The sequence below is a fragment of the Coenobita brevimanus genome, chromosome 45 (genome assembly GCF_032717465.1).
Source record: "Coenobita brevimanus isolate Jiangsu-jjx chromosome 45, ASM3271746v2, whole genome shotgun sequence".
NCBI lineage: Eukaryota > Metazoa > Arthropoda > Malacostraca > Decapoda > Coenobitidae > Coenobita > Coenobita brevimanus.
In genome coordinates, this window is record NC_136998.1 from 26,956,668 (window position 1) to 26,965,750 (window position 9,083).

Sequence of the window (9,083 nt, forward strand, 5' to 3'; positions counted from 1 at the left end):
AACAGTTTGATCCGATTCAGATTAAGTTTGATAGAAGGGCTGAAGGGAGGAGAAAATCGAAGGGATCTGACTTCTAGGACAATATGTTAATTTTCTAGGTCAAAAGGCAGGGTCATAGTTCGACACAGGTGTTTCTGTGTGTGAACAAGATACTTATGGTAAGTAGTTTTGATCATATATTAAGTCAGTTTGGTGGAAGAGTTGAGGATTTGCTAAAAATGCTGACTTGATGCTTTGTGAGAACAATGGGTCAGAGTTCTAGGTCATAGTGTATGGTAAATTGTTTGACCCTTTAATTCAAACAGCTTTGCTTCGTTTTGGCTCACTCTTGATGGAGGATTGACGGTCAGCCAAGGATAAAGGGATTCGGTTCTGAGATATATAGATCGAGCTAAGTTCACACGGAAAGTCAGGTGAAACAGTTTTGATCCAGGTGTACCGAAGCTGGTGGGAGTATTAAGGGATAAGCAAGAATGAAGTAGGCCTAACTCGATTAAGAAAGCAATCGGTCAAAGGTCAAGGTCACAGGACAAAGTCAACTGTAGGGCCCCCATACCACTTGGTGCGCGCGGTTGTTGCTTCCTGGATGAGTGCTCCTTCTTGTTATTTTATCTTTATTAAATACTGTCCTGTAACAGAGAATAAGTTTCCTACGCGTTGAATATCAGTAATACTTCATACCAAACTATTTCCTGCTGCTGCCATGGACGGAAATCCCGTCCTTCCGGACAACATATTATTTCCCTAACCATTTGGCCATCACAGCCCCATCTGACTATTTCGTTTTACTTTTCCCTGATGGAACTGGACCATTCCCACAACTAGAATGTTAAATTGTGGTTCTGTGAAATTCGATGAGCCCTAATTATGAGGTAGGAAGGTGTCTTCTTGGTTATTATATTCGTTTTGTTTTAATCTGACGGAATTGGACCATTCCCACTGCGGAAGTTGCTCTACGAAAAACGACAAAAAATACTAAATAACCTTTTCTCTCAAAAAGCTATAACTCAGAGGAGATCTGATTAATATATTTAAATTCTTAACAAATTCGACATATGATTCGACATTTGTTCGAAATACAGGACGATACTGTGACTAAAAATAATGGAATGAGTATCAACGGTAGGAGATGCAGCACGAAAATAGGGAGAAGTTAATCTACTTTAATATGTGCGTGGTTGAACAATGTAATGAGTTCCTTGCAACTGTGGTTAGTGCAGAAACTTCAGATTATCAGTATTTTTAAGTACGGGCCACGAGTAATCTGAGTGGTTCTTATTTAGAGGCTGAGGTGTTATGATGACTGTAAGACGATTGCCTGTTTATGAGCACGTTCTCTGTTCTTTTCTCAGATTTATACATCACATGATACACAATATTTTCTCACCTACTTTTCTTGTTTTAAAAAAATCATGCTGGTTTCTAACGAATGTGGTGTTTATCTACCTCTTTCCTGCCTTTTTTTTTTTTTTTTTTTTTTCTGCTGGATGGTTTTGAAGGTTTACTGGGGCCTTCCTCTGCCCCGTCTTTTTCTCATACAGTTTGGATAGCAACATATAACCTCCACAATGCCTCCTGTTATCAATATTTTCTATGTGTTCCTATGGTCTATGTGTTCCTATAAAATGGTCTGACGTAAGATGGAATAAAATGCTAGAGCTGTCCCGACTACGATAAGCTTAAAATTTAATTATCTTGTGCAGTGTCCAAACATTGGAAAAAATCTGAAGTTGTCTGATCAGCCAACAGTAACTACTAGCGCTACAATGAGTACTTTCTGTTGTGCAAGTGTCTCGCAATACCATAACTGTCATACTGAAACTGTACAGGCAGCACAGCATTACGATTACCAAGGAATACAGGCACGTGCGTGGTAGAAGGAAGGTGACAAAATAAATACAGGGACGTGTGTGGTAGAAGGAAGGTGACAAAATAAATACAGGGACGTGTGAGGTAGAAGGAAGGTGACAAAATAAATACAGGGACGTGCGTGGTAGAAGGAAGGTGACAAAATAAATACAGGGACGTGTGTTGTAGAAGGAAGGTTACAAAATAAATACAGGCACGTGCGTGGTTGAAGGAAGGTGACAAAATAAATACAGGGACGTGTGAGGTAGAAGGAAGGTGACAAAATAAATACAGGCACGTGCGTGGTTGAAGGAAGGTGACAAAATAAATACAGGGACGTGCGTGTAGAAGGAAGGTGACAAAATAAATACAGGCACGTGCGTGGTTGAAGGAAGGTGACAAAATAAATACAGGCACGTGTGTTGTAGAAGGAAGGTGACAAAATAAATACAGGGACGTGCGTGGTAGAAGGGTGACAAAATAAAAACAGGCACGTGTGTTGTAGAAGGAAGGTGACAAAATAAATACAGGCACGTGCGTGGTAGAAGGAAGGTGACAAAATAAATCTGCCTTCACTTCCACCCACCATGCTGTTCACTTCATTGTTGATTTATTTGTTTGTTTGTTTGTTTTTGACTCTACAGATAACAGCCTATTCCCTGAGGTCCTTCAGTTCTACATGTCATGCATCTTCACATATCACCACGTCGGTGCTAATACCCACCGTCAGTACTAAATATATGCTAGTGATCTGTCATCGCCACTGATGTGATGGTATTAAGGGAAGTGGAAGATGGGTAAAGTTTGTTTTAGAAAAATTCAAATAATTAAACTGTTCCTTCTCCCACCCTCGTATCGAACAGTAGACTGTAACACCAGCAGAACAAGGCGGTACTTACGAGGTGGATTGCAAGCAGGTGGCAGGGAGTGCTGGAGCCCCCTTTTCACCACCCTTCAGGACCTGTTCCTGACCATCTTCCTTTCCTGAACATTTTCAGTGTTTTCATTAATACAGGGATATACCATCATAGTCTCATAAACATCGGCTTCCAGCTGTCTACACTACACCAAATACCCATTAGACATGTCACCTTCTATTCCATTCCCCCTTAACAGTGGCCACTGCAATATTAAAAGCAAATGCGATGGTACCTCTTGATTGACATCACCGGCAGGGTAGGGCTTGGTCGTCATCAAGCGACGGTGCCAGTAGCACTTATTACAACCACAAATAATGCTCGTCAGTGGAATAGTGCGGGTTCGGCCTTGTATTTTACCAACATCTGTGGTCTTAGTACCAGTCTGAATTTTGTTCACTTCTTCCCTGAATCCACATCCCGTCTAGCCCTATTCCTCACAGAAACCCAACTCTCTCGCTCTACTGACTTGTCCCCATATATTATTCCTTGTTATCAGTTCACTAACTTTCGTAACGAGGGTGGTGCTTGTTGCTATATTAAATCTAAATATGCAGTTGACACTGTCATGAATTTCACTTCTACTGATTTTGACAACTCATTTTACAACCAAAATTACTTTAATCTAACCAATTATATCTGTATACTTTATAGCTCCCTCAATGCCTTTCCAGGACCCAGCGTAATTGGCCCCATATCCACGCAGTTGACCATCCTTACCCTCGTCCTAACTATTGAAATTACCGTGTTGGGTGATTTTAACGTCCAATGTTTGGAGTAGTTATTGCATTCCTCCAGGACTGACGACACTGATCTAGAATGGGAGCTGTTTGCAGAATCGTTTAATCTGACGCAACTAGTAATATAACCAACCGGAATGCCAGATAATTCTGATCATAATGCCTATCTTGGACCTATTTCTGACAAATTGCTCAGATCAATACAAGATAGAGGTACTGTCACCACTAGGATCGTCCGACCACAATCTTATCAAAGCCATATTCGTCAGTTGTCACAAACTTCCGCGTTCTGACTAAGTCAGGGTGACCAGAGGGTTCCTTTATAGAGCAGACTGTAATGGATTCAGAAATTCTCTAGCTGATATTCCATGGCAATGTTTCTTCTCAGCTAACAACAGTTCTACCCAGCCACACATGCATGACTTAATACAGGCTGGTATGGAATTAATACCCTGCCAACAGTTTATTAAAAGATCGGACACTCTAGAATGGTTCGACTGCAATTGTGCCAGAGCAACTCCCCAAACGTCATTAGCATATAACTCTGAAATTTAAAAATACTACCAAAACCATCAATCACTTTAAAATTGCTAGAAATCAAGCAAACGCAGTATTAAAACCCGCCAAATCAAGTTTTCTTTACGACCGGGCATCCAAACTGTTAAAATGATAATCCAAATGACAACAGAATATTCTGGTCAACTCTCAGTTCTTTCAATAGTAACTTCAACAAGTCAACAGCCATTCACCCACTAAAATCTTCACACGGAAACAATATAAATGACCCCGTGGAAAAGCTAATTATATTCCCAGTAAATATGCCAGAAATTTTACCTTAATCGAAGTCGGTCAGAAGGTTCATATAGGCTACTAGCACTTGACACTCCAGAAAGTATTGCACTAAAGACACTGACTAGATACGTAAAATTTATCTTAGACGCTTTACCAACCAACAAAGCTCCAGGTCCAGATGGAATTCTTCCAATCGCTTTGAAAAAAGTGTTCCCCAAACATGCTCCTTATCTAGCCAAAGTAATCAGCCTAGGCATAATTACTTTTTCATTACTAATTCTTGCAAGGAAACCACATTCAACCAATACAAAATAAAGGAAATTCCTCTGATCCTTCTGATTACAGACTCATAGCTGTCACATCCACTCTCTGTAAAGTATTTGAGTTTGTCATTAACAACCAGATTGCTATAATTTTTAATCGAACAGCTTAATTAGTGGCAGACACTTGGGTTTTCGCCACGAATGACCCATTGTTTACATACTCAGTCTCTTGACTCATACAGTCCATCAGTCAACTGACCAACAGCGAGATACCCATGCATTAACCCTTGATATTTCCAAAGCTTTTGACAGAGTATGACACCGTTCCCTGTTATCCAAACCCCCTTGCCACAGCCTGTCATCCTTTGTCCCACTGATCTCATATCACAGCAACAGAGAGATGAGAGTAAATGTAGATGATATATATCCCAATTTCCTCTCAATTAATACCGGTCTGCCACAAGCATCAGCCCTGGCTCCAACCGTGTTCCTTATTCATATTAATGATCTCTTGTCTGTCACTCGTAATCCCTTTCACTCATATGCAGATGACTCAACACTTCACAGTTTATTTACACTTAACAATCCATTCACAGTGTTTAATATATTTAAATCTCACCTCAGCACAGCAATGTCCGCAAATCAAAGCTTATCTATGATCAGTGAATGGGGACAAAATCACATTGTCTCATTTAATACAAGGAAAACTAAATATATCCAGGTTACTAAGAGACCGATATTACCTCATTCCTATATAACCTTCAGTGCAACTAATATTCCTGTCTAAAAATGTTGAAATTCTCGGTGTTTCGCTTAACAGTACCCTCAGTTGGATCTCTCACGTTAGATCACTTATAAGATTGCCTCAAAGAAACTTGGATTAGTGTACCAAGACCGTAAATTCATCACTGACGAGCAGTTAGCTACAATATGCGTTATAATCGCTCTCAGCTCGAATTATTGCACATCCCTGTGGAGTGAACGTGGAGAGGTTGAAGTAAAACAACTGGACAAAATTTAGAATTAAGTTATAAGAATCATTAATAACCCAGGAAGTACAAAATGAACTTCGTCCCCTACAAATAAGAAGGAATGTTCCCTCCCTTGCATTATTTACAGATGCTTTTATGGCAAAGGCTCAGATGAAATTGCATCCATTGTGCCACCCCACCACACCTTCCCCCGTGCTACGCGGGCATCTGACAGCGCTCATGACTTGATTGCCACACTGCCAAATTGCAGGACTTCTACCAATCAAAATTCCATTATTCCCCAAACCGCTACTCATTGGAGCTTGGTTCCACAGATTAGTTTCCCCCCAAACTTCAAACTACAGCAGTTCAAGTCCAACTGTTGCTTTTTTTTTTTTTATGGAGGGCACCCATAATCTGGAGTATGGAATCATTTTTTTTTTTTTAATTCCTCTGTTCATCTTCCGCAAAAACAAAGCCTATTATAGCTAGCATCAGACGATCTGTTCAGCTGAGAGAGGAATAAGAGCCTAAGGGAGATAATAATATCGCCATTAACCCTCTCATGATCAGCATAACTCCAGTATACTATTCCTGCTAACTCCATATTTTATATCCCAGTTGAAAGTGAGTCCCAGAAGTATGAGTGACTTTACCTATTTTGTGAATATGTTCCCTGTGGGACAGCAACAATACATGAAGATAATACCTCCATTGCTATCAATTTCACGGCACTATCCCACCATTGCCTCAATAACCATTTATCGCTAAGCACCGTACATTCTCCTGACCCGTTCATCAGCACATCCACGCAGGGCTTATACTGCAGCTGCACCAGTGATGTACTGCCATACAGTACACCTGTATTTGGAACAGTTGTTTACTGGGATCACACAAAAGTTTCGACTCGACTTGGATCCTCTTCAGGTAACAGTATGAACAGAGACGGAAATCACTTTCTGCATATATATATATATATATATATATATATATATATATATATATATATATATATATATATATATATATATATATATAAAGTGTGTGTGTGTGTGTGTGTGTGTGTGTGTGTGTGTGTGTGTTCTTACCTAATTGTTCATACCTAATTACCCGTCCCCTCCCCGGAGGGGCTCAGGGACGGGTATTGTTTTCACTCGGTTTGTCTGTTTGTTTGTTTGTTCGTTCGTTTGTTTGTCTGTCTGTCTGTCCGTCTGTCTGTTAACAACTTTACGTGAAAATTACTAGTTCGATTTTGACTAAAATTACAGGGATGACGGGCTATGACATCCTGATCACCTCATTAACTCTGGGGCCAAATCGAGCCAAGGCCTAGGCTGTAGGCCCCCAAAATGTGAAATAACTGGGACTGCTAAAAATCGTTTTTCACCATAGCTCCTTTCGAATTCCTCATATCGACATGAAACCAAAACCTAAAGATGCATCTTTCAAATCTGCATCCTATAACATGCCTCATGACATCAGGGGGGTCACTCCCCAGTTTGCGGTAGGGGGGTGACTGTCAGGTGGATCAGGCCTAAAATTTTAAATGGGCATAAAGTCGTCAATTTTCACCCGATTTACTCCAAATTTGATATATGACACCTTTGACTACATATGCAGCGGTGTTTATACGTCAGCATTAAAATGATTGCAGGGAACGGGTTTGCTGTGCCTTGGCACCGCTCTTGTTCTATTTCTTTGACTTGTAGAATATTCTTTGTTAATATCAGAACTCCTCCTCTTTTTTTCAAATTTCTGTCTCTTCTCTATATACTGCATTCCTCAAAGTTTAGGGTGTCGTTTGATATCCTTGGGATTATTATTTTTTTTCAGTTAGGCAAATAAAATGAGGTTCCGATTCTTTGGTATAGTTTTTTATCTCTAATAATTTGGTTACCATTCCATCTACATTTGAGTACATCATCTTTATCATGTTTACATATTTGACATAGCTTGAGTGTATTACCTTCCTTTTTTTAGTCCCTGTTGTGTATGTTTGGGGGAGGCGGTGGCTGAATCGGTAGAGAGGCGGCCTGCAGTCCTGATGGACCCAGGTTCGAATCCCGGCTGGGGCAGGGAACAGTTTAAGGATTTGAATTTCATAAAAGCAGACTTTCCTGATCTGCCAGATAACCCGCCGACATGTCATAAAAGTACCCCCGCTAATACCAATACACCAGTCCTGTATGAGACAGCCCTAGCATGTATTCAATATGGACGGTGGGTGTTAGCGCCGAAGTGGTGACATGTAGAGAGGTGTATGGTATGTAGGAGGACTACTGGGCCTTGAGAGCAGGCTGTGAAGCCTATGCCCAGAAGTCGGACACATAAAAAAAAAAAAAAAATGTACCATTTTCTTACTTGTAATCCAACTATTTTGTGAAAAAAAATTTACTCCTCTCTTCCTGTGATCTTTTTTCACTTTTTGTTTTTTTCATCCCTCTTCTCCTTTAGTGACCCCAAGTCCTTCTGAATTAGGCAACATTTTATCCATATTTGTTAAAATTTCCTCTGCAGTGTTCACTCTTTAGAAGGTTACTTTCAGAGGTCTTGGTTTATTTATCTCATTTTTCCCTAGCCTTTTATGTTCCTTTATATCTTTATCACAGATATCCTCCGATACTTCCTTCAATATGTTTATTATAATTACCATCTCCTCTTTGTCTCTCGAGATGCTGTTTCTTATTTCTTCCTCGCCAATACCAGTGAGTACTATAGATTTATTGATCTCAGCTGATTCTTTGACCAGTTTGGGGTTGTTTATTATTATTTCTTTCATTTCTTTACTTATGCTTTTTTCTTCGAGTTTTGTTTGTAAATCTTTCTTTACTTTCACCATTTCAGCATACGTAGTTTCTACTTCATCTTTGCAATTTCTCATCATATCATTCACCTGGGTTATCTTCTCTTCAGTATCACTGCTTTGCTCAGACTGCTTGCTTGCCTAAGTGCCTCTGTATCATTTTTGAACTGCTCCATAATACACTAATGGTTGACAGCTGTACTTCCCATTTCACAAGTCTTCTTTCTCAGTGAAACTACCTCAACTGACAGCTCATCTGTTGTGTCTTTTCTGTTTAGTTCCTTTACTGATTCTTCATTTTGTTCCCTCTGCTTGCGTAATTCCTTGTTAATTTCCTCCATTTCCATTTGAAAAGTTTTCTTTAGTTTATCCACGTTCTCCACTGATTTATTATAAGTTCCCATTTCAACCATCTCTGGGTAGAAGACATAATCCTGTTTTCTACTTTTTCCCTCCTCTTACCATCTTCTAAAGCCACTTTTCCAGAGTAATTCATCTTGCAGGAAGGTAATCTCTACTTACAGTCTGGCATATCTCTTTGCCGCGTCCGCCCGCCTTGGTATGTTTTGTCTGTCAACTTAGCTTATCTCAGCGAATTTCTTGGACGCTGATTTTTGATGTTTACATTTTTTATACTACATTGTTTTGCTATTACCGTACTTGCTGTACTATGCTGAATCATCACTTAATTTAGCCTAATAACGAGCATGATTCATTTAAATAGATGCAACTTAGGTATGCCAAGACTG